At 46.3% G+C, this 16,319-nt stretch overlaps 1 long non-coding RNA gene across 7 annotated transcripts in view; it reads left to right on the forward strand.

Moving 5' to 3' along the window:
• The first annotated feature begins 344 nt into the window (after positions 1-344).
• The window catches only part of LOC121544766, a 111,793-nt gene continuing 95,818 nt past the window's right edge, over positions 345-16,319 (forward strand). For all 7 annotated transcript variants that reach the window (XR_006657603.1, XR_006657604.1, XR_006657601.1 and 4 more), the window contains exons 1-2: positions 345-517; positions 3,108-3,186. This is a non-coding gene — a long non-coding RNA (uncharacterized LOC121544766). The remainder of the gene's footprint in view (positions 518-3,107; positions 3,187-16,319) is intronic.

The raw sequence follows: 16,319 nt of genomic DNA on the forward strand, positions 1-16,319 counted from the left end.
ACCAAACCTAACATATCATACTAATTTGAGTGTCCCGGATTTACGTTTACTATGTTATGTCAAGTCTATGAGACCATCTGTTAATTTACTCATCAAAACAACTACACCATCAGCAGTTTCTCCACATTTGGCAATACAAACAATCCTACAGAAACAGCTCAACTGCAAAGCTATGCAAAAATATTGCAGTGTAACCTATTAGCAGCTCATGTGTACTGGACTAGCGTGCAAAGTGCTAGTTGTAATAAAAGGGTTATTTTCAATCAGGCACCTGCACCTCACAGGACGGCTTTATTCATTAGGGTCCTTTCATCCAGGAAGTGTGGTTGTGCTTACGTCACATCTTCACATGTGTTTTTGTGTACATGCTGAACTGTAACTGTAACTGTGACTGATTGCTATGCTGTACAGAAATTAAGAGTAAAACATGGATAACATTGTCGGATTATGCATTTAGTAACGGTTTATGTCTACCGAAATATTGCATAAAGAAAATGAAAGTAGTCGCGTTGATAAGGTAATTATATTCATTGCTGTCACAGCTTTCATTTTCTGTCACTAGTTCTAGCTAGCTGAGAATGATGGGTTGCTTGGGTTTTGTGTGTGGGTTTAGCTTTCTAGCTAGGTAGATACTGTGCTTTGCTAGTTAGATTAAGATTAAAGCGGCAAATCAGAAGTTGAAACAATAACAATGTGTCGTCTCTGCCCCTGTTTCAGTAAAAAAGCTGAGAGATGTGGCTGGAGAAATGTAACCACTTTGAAATTCATAGACAGAGCTATGGATGCAACGACTAACCATCCATGATATCAACATGCTAGTTTTAACCATGTTTTTAGGCTGTAAAGTTTTTGTTTACATTTACTTTATTTACAAACATTGGAGTAAAACAAGCTTACTGTATATTTTGGGTTCTGATGGGGTATGACAGTTGAAAGCTCATAAATTATATTCTTCAAGAATCATTGAAGCTCATAAGGTATATTCTTCAAGAATCAATGGGTACATACAGTTCCTTCAGAATGTGTTCATAACCCTTATGAACTTATTCCCCATTTGTTGTGTTACAGTCTGAATTCAAAATGGATGAAAAAAAAGATATATCTACACACAATTCCCCATAATGACAAAGTAAAAACAAGTTTTTACACATTTTTGCAAATTTATTGAAATTAAATACAGGAATACCTCATTTACACCACTGAGTCAATACTTTGTAGCAGCACCTTTGGCAGCGATTACAGCTGTGGAATTTGCTGGGTAAGGCACTAAGAGCTTTCCACACCAGGATTGTGCAACATTTGCCCATTATTATTTTCAAAATTCTTCAAGCTCTGTCAAATTGGTTGTTGATCATTGCTAGACCATTTTCAGGTCTTGCCATACAGTATATTTTCAAGTAGATTTAAGTCAAAGCTGTTACTCCGTCACTAAGGAACATTCACTGTCTTCTTGGTAAACAACTCCAGTGTAGATTTGGCCTTGTGTTTTAGGTTATTGTCCTGCTGAAAGGTGAATTCATCTCCCAGTGTCTGGTGGAAAGCAGAATGACCCAGGTTTTCCTCTAGGATTTTGCTTGTGCTTAGCTCCATTCCATTTCTTTTTTATCCTGAAAAACTCCCCAGTCCTTAACGATTACAAGCATACCCATAACATAATGCAGCCACCACTATGCTTGAAAATATGGAGAGTGGTACTCAGTAATGTGTTGTTTTGGATTTGCCCCAAACATAACACTTTGTATTCAGGACAAAGAGTTAATTGCCCTACCACAGTTTTTGCAGTATTACTTTAGTGCCTTGTTGCAAACAGGATCCATGTTTTGGAATATTTGTATTCTGTACGGGCTTCCTTCTTTTCACTTTGTCAATTAGGTTAGTATTGTGGAGTAACTACAATGTTGTTGATCCATCCTCAGTTTTTTCCTATCACAGCCATTAAACTCTGTAACTGTTTTAAAGTCACCATTGGCCTCATGGTGAAATCCCTGAGCGGTTTCCTTCCTCTCCGGCATCTGAGTTAAGAAGGACGCCTGTGTCTTTGTAGTGACTGGGTGTATTGATACACCATCCAAAGTGTCATTAATAACTTTACCATGCTCCATGATATTTAATGTCTGCTTTTATTAGTTTTTTTTACCCATCTACCAATAGGTGCCCTTCTTTTCGCGGCATTGGAAAACCTCTCTGTTCTTTGTGGTTGAATCTGTGTTTGAAATTCACTGTTCAACTGAGGGACCTTACAGATAATTATATGTGTGGGGTACAGAGATGAGGCAGTCATTCAAATATCGTGTTAAACACATTGTGACTTGTTAAGCACATTTTTACTTCTGAACTTATTTAGGCTTGCCATAACAAAGGGGTTGAATACTTATTGACTCAATACATTCCAGCTTGACATTTGTTATTCATTTGTAAAAATGTCAAAAAAACATAACTCCACTTTGACATTATGGGGTATTGTGTGTAGACATTTACATTTACGTCATTTAGCAGACGCTCTTATCCAGAGTGAGTGCATACATTTATTTTTTATTTATTTTTCATACTGGAATCGAACCCACAACCCTGGCATTGCAAATGCCATGCTCTACCAACTGAGCTACATCCCTGCCGGCCATTCCCTCCCCTACCCTGGACCAATTGTGCGCCGCCCCATGGGTCTCCCGGTCGCGGCCGGCTACGACAGAGCCTGGATTCAAACCAGGATCTCTAGTGGCACAGCTAGCACTGCGATGCAGTGCCTTAGACCACTGCGCCACTCGGGAGTTAGACCAGTGACAAGGAAAATAATTTAATCAATTTTTAATTCAGGCTGTAACACAACAAAATGTGGAAAAAGTCAAGGGGTGTGAATGCTTTCTGAAGGCACTGTAAGTCCAAAAATGGATGTAGCATCTACAGATTGTGGGTGAAATTCATAATTACAGAAATAAAGGTTGATAACATTTAGAATACATGCTAGTAGAGGAACTTGCATTTCAGGATACAAGTCACGCTAAAATTAATATGTTTCAGATCATAGTGAAAGTGACACTTGCATTTTACATAGTTGCACCTTCATGTAGTGAAGGCATTCATCTCTCTGATGTATTGTGTTGTTGCAGTGGAGGCAAAGACAGCTGCAGTGTGTTTCTGCTGGACACCAGATAGTAGCTCTGGCCAACCTGCATCCTGCTAACACAGGTGAGACGTCTACCTATGTTTCCTCCTGTATGTGTGGGTACGTAAAGCGCAATTCAAACATTGCTCAATGTTTCCCCTAACTCTGTTCCTATGCTGGGTGACCATAGGGTTGGCGATTATGGCGATTCACGTTATGGCGATTCACGATATATATACACTACCAGTCAAAAGTTTGGACACACCTACTCATTCAAGGGTTTTTCTTTATTTTCACTATTTTTTACATTGTAGAATAATAGTGAAGACATCACAACTATGAAATAACACATATGGAATCATGTAGTAACCAAAAAAGTGTTAAACAAATCAAAATATATTTTAGATTTGACATTCTTCAAATAGCCACCCTTTGCCTTGATAACAGCTTTGCACACTCTTGGCATTCTCTCAACCAGCTTCATGAGGTAGTCACCTGGAATGCATTTCAATTAACAGGTGTGCCTTCTTAAAAGTTAATTTGTGGAATTTCTTTCCTTCTTAATGCGTTTGAGCCAATCAGTTGTGTTGTGACAAGGTAGGGGGGTATACAGAATATAGCCCTATTTGGCAAGAACAGCTCAAATAAGCAAAGAGAAACGACAGTCCATCATTACTTTAAGACATGAAGGTCAGTCAATATGGAACATTTCAAGAACTTTGAAACTGGCTCTCATGAGGACCGCCACAGGAATGGATACCCAGAGTAACCTCTGCTGCAGAGGATAAGTTCATTAGAGTTACCAGCCTCAGAAATTGCAGCCTAAATAAATGCGAGAGTTCAAGTAACAGACACATCTCAACATCAACTGTTCAGAGGAGACTGTGTGAATCAGACCTTCATGGTCGAATTGCTGCAAAGAAACCACTACTAAAGGACACCAATAAGAAGAAGAGACTTGCTTGGGCCTAGAAACACGAGCAATGGACATTAGACCGGTGGAAATGTGTCCTTTGGTCTGGAGTCCAAATTTGAGATTTTTGGTTCCAACCGTGAGACGCGGTGTGGGTGAACGGGTGATCTCTGCATGTGTTTTTCCCATGGAGGAGGAGGTGTTATGGTGTGGGGGTGCTTTGCTGGTGACACTGTCTGTGAATTATTTAGAATTCAAGGCACACTTAACCAGCATTGCGACCACAGCATTCTGCAACGATATGCCATCACATCTGATTTGGGCTTAGTGGGACTATCATTTATTTTTCAACAGGACAATGACCAACACACCTCCAGGCTGTGTAAGGACTATTTGACCAAGAAGGAGAGTGATGGAGTGCTGCATCAGATGACCTGGCCTCCACAATCCCCCGACCTCAACCCAATTGAGATGGTTTGGGATGAGTCAGACAGCAGAGTGAAGGAAAAGCAGCCAACAAGTGCTCAGCATATGTGGGAACTCCTTCTAGACTGTTGGAAAAGCATTAATAAGGATAATCCAGACGCTGCACTTGATTAATTTATGAAATTGCTTCTTCCAATTATTGATAAACATGCACCTGTTAGGAAACTGACTTTTAGAACTGTTAAGGCTCCGTGGATTGATGAGGAATTGAAAAACTGTATGGCTGAAAGAGATGGGGCAAAAGGAGTGGCTAATAAGTCTGGCTGCACATCTGACTGGTACTTGCTGCAAATTGAGAAATTGTGTGACTAAACTCAACAAAAAGAAGAAGAAACTGTATTATGAAGCCAATATCAATGATATAAAGAATGATGGAAAAAAACTTTGGAGTACTGCAAATGAAATTATGGGCAGAAAGACAAATTCAACTCCATCTGTCATCGAATCAGATTAATCACAAAACCATTTGATGTTGCCAATTATTTTAATGATTACTTCATTGGCAAAGTGGGCAAACTTAGGCAGGAAATGTCAACAATGAACAGTGAGCCATCGTATTCATGCATAAAAAAACAAATAATGAAAGAAAAGCATTGCAAGTTAGAATTTTGTAAAGTTAGTGTGGGGGAGGTGGGAAAATTATTGTTATCGATCAATAATGACAACTTAGATGGAAAGCTACTGAGGATGGTAGCAGACTCTATAGCCACTCCTATCTGTCATATCTTTAATCTGAGCCTAGAGGAAAGTCTTTGTCCTCAGGCCTGGAGGGAAGCCAAAGTAATTCCGCTACCCAAGAATGGTAAAGCGGCCTTTACTGGTTCTAACAGCAGACCTATAAGCTTGCTGCCAGTCCTTAGCAAGCTGTTGGAAAAAATTGTGTTTGACCTAATACAATGCTATTTCTCTGTAAACAAATTAACAACATACTTTCAGCATGCTTATAGGGAAGGGCACTCAACATGTACTGCACTGACACAAATTACTGATGATTGGTTGAAAGAAATGGATAATAAGAAGATTGTGGGAGCTGTACTGTTAGATTTCAGTGCAGCCTTTGATATTATTGACCATAACCTGTTGTTGAAAAAACGTATGTGTTATGGCTTTTCAACCTCTGCCATATCGTGGATTCAGAGCTATCTATCTAATAGAACTCAAAGGGTTTTCTTTAATGGAAGCTTCTCTAATGTCAAACATGTAAAGTGTGGTGTACCACAGGCCCTCTACTCTTTTCTATTTTTTACCAATGACCTGCCACTGGCATTAAACAAAGCATGTGTGTCCATGTATGCTGATGATTCAACCATGTACGCATCAGCAACCAAAGCTAATGAAGTCACTGAAACCCTTAACAAAGAGTTGCAGTCTGTTTTGGAATGGGTGGCCACTAATAAACTGGTCCTGAACATCTCTAAAACTAAGAGCATTGTATTTGGTACAAATCATTCCCTAAGTTCTAGACCTCAGCTGAATCTGGTAATGAATGGTGTGGCGGTTGAACTAGTTGAGGAGACTAAATTACTTGGCGTTACCTTAGATTGTAAACTATCATGGTCAAAACATATAGATTCAATGGTTGTAAAGATGGGGAGAGGTCTGCCCATAATTGTCACGATCGTCTGAAGAAGCGGACCAATACGCAGCGCGTGGAGTGAACATGATGACTTTATTTAATAAAGCAACCACAAAAAACAACAAATGACGATAGTGAAGTCCTCTGTAACACTGACAGAAACATGGAACAAAAACCCACAATACCCACGAGAAAACACACAGTATAAATATGGCTCCCAATCAGAGATAACGAGCCGACAGCTGTCACTCGTTACCTCCGATTGGGAGTCACCTGAATAATCACGAACATTCACCACACATAGAAATGAAACAACCAGAATACCCAACATAGAAATACACCCAAAAGAAAATGAACAACCCTGGCTCAATACTCAAAGTCCATGGAGCCAGAGTGTCACAGTACCCCCCTAAAGGTGCGAACTCCGGGCGCACCAACATACAGTCTAGGGGAGGGTCTGGGTGGGCGTCTGTCCATGGTGGCGGCTCTGGCACTGGTCGTGGTCCCCACCCCCACCATAGTCACTACCCGCTTACGTAGCCTCCTCCAAATGACCACCCCCAACTAAACCCCCACAGGATTAAGGGACAGCACTGGACTAAGAGGCATCACCGGACTCAGGGGCAGCACCGGACTAAGGGGCAGCACCGGGCTAAGGGGCAGCACCGGGCTGAGGGGCAGCACCGGACTAAGGGGCAGCACCGGACTGAATGGCGGATCCTGGCTGGCTGGCTCTGGCGGATCCTGGCTGGACGGCTCTGGCGGATCCTTGCTGGACGGCTCTGGCGGATCCTGGCTGGACGGCTCTGGCGGATCCTGGCTGGACGGCTCATGGCTGGCTGACGGATCTGGCTGATCCTGTCTGGCGGAAGGCTCTGGCTGATCCTGTCTGGCGGAAGGCTCTGGCTGATCCTGTCTGGCGGAAAGCTCTGGCTGATCCTGTCTGGCGGAAGGCTCTGGCTGATCCTGTCTGGCGGAAGGCTCTGGCTGATCCTGTCTGGCGGAAGGCTCTAGCGGCTCCTGTCTGGCGGAAGGCTCTAGCGGCTCCTGTCTGGCGGAAGGCTCTAGCGTCTCCGGTCTGGCGGACGGCTCTGAAGGCTCATGGCAGACGGGCGGCTTTGCAGGTTCAGTACAGACGGGCGGCTTTAGCGCCCGTTGGGCAGACGGGCAGTTCAAGCGCCGTTGGGCAGACGGGCAGTTCAGGCGCCGTTGGGCAGACGGGCAGTCCAGGTGCCGTTGGGCAGACGGGCAGTTCAGGCGCCGTTGGGCAGACGGGCAGTTCAGGCGCCGTTGGGCAGACGGGCAGTTCAGGCGCCGTTGGGCAGACGGGCAGTTCAGGCGCCGTTGGGCAGACGGCAGACTCTGGCCGTCTGAGGCGCACCTTAGGCCTGGCGCGTAGTGCCGGAACTGGAGGTACCGGGCTGAGGACACGCATCTCAGGGCTAGTGCGGGGGAGAAGGAACAGGCCGGACCGGGCTGGCGACGCGCACCGTAGACTTGGTGCGGGTGGCAGGAACAGGCCGGACCGGGCTGGCGACGCGCACCGTCAGTTTGGTGCGAGTGGCAGGAACAGGCCAGGTCGGGCTGGCGACGCGCACCGTAGACTTGGTGCGGGTGGCAGGAACAGGCCGGGTCGGGCTGGCGACGCGCACCGTAGACTTGGTGCGGGTGGCAGGGACAGGCCGGGCTGGGCTGTCGACGCACACCGTATCCTCTGTGCGTGGAGCAGGAACAGGCCGGGCTGGGCTGGCGACGCACACCGTAGGTTCTGTGCGTGGAGCAGGAACAGGCCGGGCTGGGCTGGCGACGCACACCGTGGGCTTGGTGCGTGGAGCAGGAACAGGCCGGGCAGGGCTGTCAACGCACACCGTATCCTTGGTGCGTGGAGCAGGAACAGGCCGGGCAGGGCTGTCGACGCACACCGTAGGTTCTGTGCGTGGAGCAGGAACAGGCCGGGCTGGGCTGGCGACGCACACCGTAGGTTCTGTGCGTGGAGCAGGAACAGGCCGGGCTGGGCTGTCGACGCACACCGTATCCTTGGTGCGTGGAGCATGAACAGGCCGGGCTGGGCTGGCGACGCACACCGTAGGTTCTGTGCGTGGAGCAGGAACAGGCCGGGCTGGGCTGGCGACGCACACCGTGGGCTTGATGCGTGAGTAGGAACAGGCCGGTCCGTACTGGGAACACACACCACTGGCTTTAACTGGGGATCAGGAACGGGCCGGACCGGACTGGTAACACATCAGTCTCTCACGCCGTGCCGCAACAACTTCCCTTCCTCTACTCGGCCAATGGCTCCCGTAATCCGATAGCCTTCTCTCCACGTCTCCCTGTAGCAGCCTCCTGCTGCCCAGCCGCCCAAGCCATGTGCCCCCCAAAAAACTTTTTGGGGTTGCCTCTCGTCCTTCCAACGATGATGGCCCTGCTGACGCCCGTTGCTCCTCTCTCGCCAGGGCCTTGATCTTCCCCCAAGGTCCCTTGCCCCCGAGCATGTCCTCCCCAGGACCACGATTTGCCCACCTGGGCCATCGCCAGCCTCTCGATCTCCTTACCAGGCGCTTCCTCCCATGTCCAGCTGTCTTGCTCCTGGACACGCTGCTTGGTCCTTCTATGGTGGGTTTTTCTGTCACGATCGTCTGAAGAAGCGGACCAATACGCAGCGCGTGGAGTGAACATGATGACTTTATTTAATAAAGCAACCACAAAAAACAACAAATGACGATAGTGAAGTCCTCTGTAACACTGACAGAAACATGGAACAAAAACCCACAATACCCACGAGAAAACACACAGTATAAATATGGCTCCCAATCAGAGATAACGAGCCGACAGCTGTCACTCGTTACCTCCGATTGGGAGTCACCTGAATAATCACGAACATTCACCACACATAGAAATGAAACAACCAGAATACCCAACATAGAAATACACCCAAAAGAAAATGAACAACCCTGGCTCAATACTCAAAGTCCATGGAGCCAGAGTGTCACAATAATAAAGAGATTCTCTGCTTTTTTGATGCCACACTCCAAAAAGCAAGTTCTGCAGGCTCTAGTTTTGTCTAATCTTGATTATTGTGGTCCAGTGCTGGTCCAGTGCTGCAAGGAAAGACCTAGTTAAGCTGCAGCTGGCCCAAAACAGAGCGGCATGTCTTGCTCTTCATTGTAATCAGAGGGCTGATATAAATACTATGCATGCAAGTCTCTCTTGGCTAAGAGTTAGGAGAGACTGACTGCGTCACTTCTTATTTTTATAAGAAACAATGTGTTGAAAATCCCAAATTGTTTGCATAGTCAACTTACACACAACTCTGACACACACACTTACCCCACCAGACATGCCACCATGGGTCTTTTCACAGTCCCCAAATCCAGAACAAATTCAAGAAAGCATACAATATTATATAGAGCCATTATTGCATGGAACTCCGTTCCATCTCATATTGGTCAAATAAACAGCAAACCTGGTTTCATAAGACAGATAACGCAACACCTCACGGCACAACGCCTCTCCCCTATTTGACCTAGATAGTTTGTGTGTATGTATTGATATGTAGGCTACGTGTGCCTTTAAAAAAAAATGTATGTAGTTCTGTCCTTGAACTGTTCTTGTCTATTAATGTTCTGTATTATGTCGTGTTTCATGTTTTGTGTGGACCCCAGGAAGAGTAGCTGCTGCTTTTGCAACAGCTAATGGGGATCCTAATAAAATACCAAATACCAAACAGACACATCTCAACATCAACTGTTCAGAGGAGACTGTGTGAATCAAACCTTCATGATCGAATTGCTGCAAAGAAACCACTGCTAAAGGACACCAATAACAAGAAGAGACTTGCTTTGGCCAAGAAACACGAGCAATGGACATTAGACCGGTGGAAATTTGTCCTTTGGTCTGGAGTCCAAATTGGAGATTTGTTATTCCAACCGCTGTGTCTTTCTGAGACACGGTGTGGGTGAACGGATGATCTCCACATGTGTATTTCCCACCATAACGCATGGAGGACGAGGTGTTATGGTGTGGGGGTGCTTTGCTGGTGACACTGTCTGTGATTTATTTAGAATTCAAAGCACACTTAACCAGCATGGCTACCACAGCATTCTGCAGCGATACGCCATCCCATCTGGTTTGGGCTTAGTGGGACTATCATTTGTTTTTCAATAGGACAATGACCCAACACACCTTCAGGCTGTGTAAGGGCTATTTTACCATGACGGAGAGTGATGGAGTGCTGCATCAGATGACCTGGCCTCCACAATCCCCCGACCTCAACCAAATTGAGATGGTTTGAGATGTGTCGGACCGCAGAGTGAAGGAAAAGCAGCCAACAAGTGCTCAGCATATGTGGGAACTCCTTCAAGACTGTTGTAAAAGCTGGTGGAGAATATGCCAAGAGTGTGCAAAGCTGTCATCAAGGCAAAGGGTGGCTATTTGGAGAATCTCAAATATAAAATATATTTTGATTTGTTTAAAACTTTTTGGATTACTACATGATTCCATATGTGTTATTTCATAGTTGTGATGTCTTCACTATTATTCTACAGTGTAGAAAATAATAAAAATAAAGAAAAACCCTTGAATGATTATGTGTTCTAAAACTTTTGACCGGTAGTGTACTTGTGATAACACTTCAAGGTTCAGAGAGAATTACGCTAGGCTACATGACATGTGTCAAAGTGTGTAAGATGTGTTACTGGCTGGTTCAAAGCCACATATCAGCCCATCAGCATTCTGTTCATCATGCTAGACTGCTGTGTCTCATTTCATTTACACCTATTTTACACTAACTTTACTGAGCACCTATACAAACCAGGCCACAGTGCTCCTTGCCAGTTATTAACCTACACATCCATTTAATAGCAGTTGGTTACTCTATCTTCTTTGGAAAGTTTGTTCTTGGAAAGTGAATTTGGCAAATACTATATATTTTTTTTGATCTGTTTATCAAAGTTTGATGAAGGAGTAGTACTCAGGTGGCCTCTAACAACTGGACAAGAAGAGCAGGAAACCTTCAATTAATTCCTCTGTTTGACAAAGATCAGACGCAAAATGAATCGCCAATGAATATTTAATAAAATGCACTTTTTTTTGCCAGGATGGTGAGGAAATGTTAATTTGGTGCCAAATAATAGATGAGCCTGGTGGTGGTGTGGTATAGGGAGGTTATCTGACGGTGGTGGTGTGGTATAGAGAGGTTATCTGACAGCGGTGGTGTGGTATAGGGAAATTATCTGATGGTGGTGGTGTGGTATAGGGAGGTTATCTGACGGCGGTGGTGTGGTATATGGAGGTTATCTGACGGTGGTGGTGTGGTATATGGAGGTTATCTGACGGTGTGGTGTGGTGTGGTATAGGGAGGTTATCTGACGGCGGTGGTGTGGTATATGGAGGTTATCTGACGGTGTGGTGTGGTGTGGTATAGGGAGGTTATCTGACGGTGGTGGTGTGGAGCAGAGAAGTCGTCGGGTGAGGTTGTGTCTCTCTGGCGGGATGTAAGCTTGGCTTATATGGCTTATATGGTGTTGAGTAAAGCTTAAACCATGTATTTAGATTGTAGTTAGGTGTTGTAGTTAGTTATCGTAGGTTATTGTAGTTATCGTAGGTTATTGTATGTAATTATTGTAGGTAAGTATTGTATTCGGCTGAGCTAGCTAACCCACTACCTGGACTAGCTAGAGGGTAGCTACTGGTAACTATTAGCAACTGTGGATAGTTGTTTCATGCTTGAGAGTACCTGTAATTATGCCAGCTAGCTGCCTACCATTCAGCTGTTTTTCTAACCTCATTGTCTGAAGCGTTGGCGTTAGGTAGTTAGTAGCTACTATGCTCGAAATGTAGCTAGCTTGTTGCTACCTGGATAGCTAACTAAACAATAGCTGGAACGACCTAGCGAACAGACGTGAACTGGCTGAGTCGATTCAGTGGCTAGCTTTGCACTTGGCTGGCTAACAGTAGCTGCTAGGGGTAAGTTATAACCTACATTTGTGTTTTGTTTTTACATACTGGTAACCAGAGTCGTTCAAGGGAATTCGGGACATGGGTGACTAGTTAACGTTAGCTTGGCTCTCTCTGTGTGTTCGTGCCGTGGGAGGAGGGGTTTTTTCGTTGGCAGAAAGCAATGGCTAGCTAGTATGCTAACTATTCTAGCTAACTAACTGGCTGAATAAGTTGACGACTGACTTGCTCAAGCTTCGGGACTAACCCAGAACTTTACACAACGTTAGACACGGACACGAATGATCTGCTTGGCGTGTTGACACACTGGTGGTTTGTTGTGGCGGAGTATTGGTGCTAAACCGTGTTGTTGGAGGCTGGCATGCTAGTTGGCTGTGGCGTCATAGGATTCGGTGCCCTGGACGGTTTTCACGGAAGAATACTGTACCAAGTTAGCTAGCTGAATAAACTAAGTTAGTCTATTCCTAGAAAATATTGAACCGCTGTAGTTTACAACAATTATAGATTCTGAGGTGGAAGTTGGGAGAGTTATATTTGGGTGTTTCAGTGAAATGTAAGTGAGGGAGGCCCCGCTCTCTCGCTTTCCCAGATGTTTAGTTCATTTCATTCCGATCTCCTTTGCATTATTGTAGCCATTTTCTGTAGCCTGTCAACTATGTGTCTGTCTATCCCTGTTCTCTCCTCTCCGCACAGGCTATACAAACGCCTCACACCGCATGGCTGCTGCCACTCTAACCTGGTGGTCCCTGCACGCACGACCCACGTGGAGATCCAGGTCTCCGGCAGCCTCTGGAACTGCCGTTCTGCGGCCAACAAGGCAGAGTTCATCTCAGCCTATGCTACCCTCCAGTCCCTCGACTTCTTGGCGCTGACAGAAACATGGATTACCACAGAAAACACTGCTACTCCTACTGCTCTCTCCTCGTCTGACCATGTGTTCTCGCATACCCCGAGAGCATCTGGTCAGCGGGGTGGTGGCACAGGAATCCTCACATCCGGCTCGGTCCTCCCCTCCTGCTCCGTGGCTTGACGACTCATTGTGAGCTCACAGAACAGGGCTCCGGGCAGCCGAGCGGAAATGGAGGAAAACTAGACTCCCTGCGGACCTGGCATCTTTTCACTCCCTCCTCTCTACATTTTCTTCCTCTGTTTCTGCTGCTAAAGCCACTTTCTACCACTCTAAATTCCAAGCATCTGCCTCTAACCCTAGGAAGCTCTTTGCCACCTTCTCCTCCCTGCTGAATCCTCCTCCCCCTCCCCCCTCCTCCCTCTCTGTGGATGACTTCGTCAACCATTTTGAAAAGAAGGTTGACGACATCCGATCCTCGTTTGTTAAGTCAAATGACACCGCTGGTCCTGCTCACACTGCCCTACCCTATGCTTTGACTTCTTTCTCCCCTCTCTCTCCAGATGAAATCTTGTGACTTGTGACGGCCGGCCGCCCAACAACCTACCCGCTTGACCCTATCCCCTCCTCTCTTCTCCAGACCATTTCCCGGAGACCTTCTCCCTTACCTCACCTCGCTCATCAACTCATCCTTGACCCCTGGCTATGTCCCTTCCGTCTTCAAGAGAGCGAGAGTTGCACCCCTTCTCAAAAAACCTACACTCGAGCCCTCTGATGTCAACAACTACAGACCAGTATCCCTTCTTTCTTTTCTCTCCAAAACTCTTGAGCGTGCCATCTTTAGCCAACTATCTTGCTATCTCTCTCAGAATTACCTTCTTGATCCAAACCAGTCAGGTTTCAAGACTGGTCATTCAACTGAGACTGCTCTTCTCTGTGTCACGGAGGCTCTCCGCACTGCTAAAGCTAACTCTCTCTCCTCTGCTCTCGTCCTTCTAGACCTATCTGCTGCCTTTGATACTGTGAACCATCAGATCCTCCTCTCCACCCTCTCCGAGTTGGGCATCTCCGGCGCGGCTCACTCTTGGATTGCGTCCTACCTGACAGGTTGCTCCTACCAGGTGGCGTGGCGAGAATCTGTCTCCGCACCACGTGCTTTCACCACTGGTGTCCCCCAGGGCTCAGTTCTAGGCCCTCTCCTATTCTCGCTATACACCAAGTCACTTGGCTCTGTCATATCCTCACATGTCCTCTCCTATCATTGCTACGCAGATGACACACAATTCATCTTCTCCTTTCCCCCTTCTGATAACCAGGTGGCGTGTCTGGCAGACATATAAGTGTGGATGACGGATCACCACCTCAAGCTGAACCTCGGCAAGACGAAGCTGCTCCTCCTCCCGGGGAAGGACTGCCCGTTCCATGATCTCGCCATCACGGTTGACAACTCCGTTGTGTCCTCCTCCCAGAGTGCAAAGAGCCTTGGCGTGACCCTGGACAACACCCTGTCGTTCTCCGCTAACATCAAGGCGGTGACCCGATCCTGTAGGTTCATGCTGTACAACATTTGCAGAGTACGACCCTGCCTTACACAGGAAGCGGCACAGGTCCTAATCCAGGCACTTGTCATCTCCCGTCTGGATTACTGCAACTCGCTGTTGGCTTGGCTCCCTGCCTGTGCCATTAAACCCCTACAACTCATCCAGAACGCCGCAGCCCGTCTGGTGTTCAACCTTCCCAAGTTCTCTCACGTCACCCCGCTCCTCCGCACACTCCACTGGCTTCCAGTTGAAGCTCGCATCTGCTACAAGACCATGGTGCTTGCCTCACGGAGCTGTGAGGGAACGGCACCTCCGTACCTTCAGGCTCTGATCAGTCCCTACACCCAAACGAGGGCATTGCTTTCATCCACCTCTGGCCTGCTGGCCCCCCTACCTCAGCGGAAGCACCGTTCCCGCTCAGCCCAGTCATAACTGTTCGCTTCTCTGGCACCCCAATGGTGGAACAAGCTCCCTCACGACGCCAGGACAGCGGAGTCACTCACCACCTTCCGGAGACACTTGAAACCCCACCTCTTTAAGGAATACCTGGGATAGGATAAAGTAATCCTTCTACCCCCCTTACCCCACCCCCCCAAAAAAAAAAAAAAAAGGAAAGTGGTTGTCCCACTGGCTATCATAAGGTGAATGCACCAATTTGTAAGTCGCTCTGGATAAGAGCGTCTGCTAAATGACGAAAATTTTAAATTTTAAAAATGTGTGGTATAGGGAGGTTATCTGATGGTAATGGTGTGGTGTGGTTTATCTGACGGTGGTGGTGTGGGATAGGGAGGTTATCTAATGGTGGTGGTGTGGTGTGGTATAAGGAGGTTATCTGATGGCCATTAGTCTGGGGTTGCATGTGTGATTAACCTTCTAGAGTCTATTGACGCACCGGTGTGTCAATCTAAGTATCATGATTAAAAAATCCCCATCATAATCTGTTAGTTTAAGAGAAATCATATTTTTTTGCATGGGCTGAAATATATATACTGTATATATGTCCTGAGCTTTCTTATATCTCCTAGATATAGGACAGACACTTCAAAACCTTATTCCTTATGTTGTATTTTTGGACATTTTCTTTTGCTATTTATGAATGTGTTATTCAATGTGTTTCTATAAGCTATATTAGTCAAGGCCAAATTCAATATTTTATCCCCCCCCAAAAAAATTTTTCTTTGTATACCTGAAGGGTAAAATTCAAATATCAAATAGCTAAATTATCCCCGGCATGACCTTCTTAAAACAATTCCATGTGTCAGCTTAGAACCCCCGCTCCCCAACGGTTTAGACTTTTAAGAATGAACACACACCTGGACACACAGACACACTTCAAGAGAAAAGCTCTACCCTCGTCAGAGCAAACAGCCTGTCCACACGTGGATTTGATCCAACGTAGCTAGCGCCTTTTTCTTTTACCACTCTCACAGGCACAAGAGCAGCATCACATTTTAAGGGGCTTGCTTGTTGCTGATGTGGGGGTTGTTGTGTGGGGATGGGGATGGACTGACATAGTATAAACAGGAAGGGGACAGTGCTCTCCCTGTAGGTCTTGGGAGGAGACATGTTCATCCAGTGCTGGGACAGCCAAGGCCCTATCCAAGGGAAAGCCCAGTACACACTCTCTCTCTCTCTCTTTCTCTCTCTCTTTCTCTCTCTCTTTCTCTCTCTCTCTCTCTCTCTCTCTCTCTCTCTCTCTCTCTCGTCTCTCTCTCTCTCTCGCTCTCTCTCTCTCTCTCTCTCTCTCTCTCTCTCTCTCTCTCTCTCTCTCTCTCTCTCTCTCTCTCTCTCTCTCTCTCTCTCTCTTCTCCTCTCTCTTTTCTCTTCTGTCTCTTCACACCTCACCCTACTCTGTCCCTGTTCAGTGCTGGCTGGCTCTGTGATTGCTAGGTTTTGCT

The sequence above is a fragment of the Coregonus clupeaformis genome, chromosome 29 (assembly GCF_020615455.1).
Source record: "Coregonus clupeaformis isolate EN_2021a chromosome 29, ASM2061545v1, whole genome shotgun sequence".
Taxonomy (NCBI): domain Eukaryota; kingdom Metazoa; phylum Chordata; class Actinopteri; order Salmoniformes; family Salmonidae; genus Coregonus; species Coregonus clupeaformis.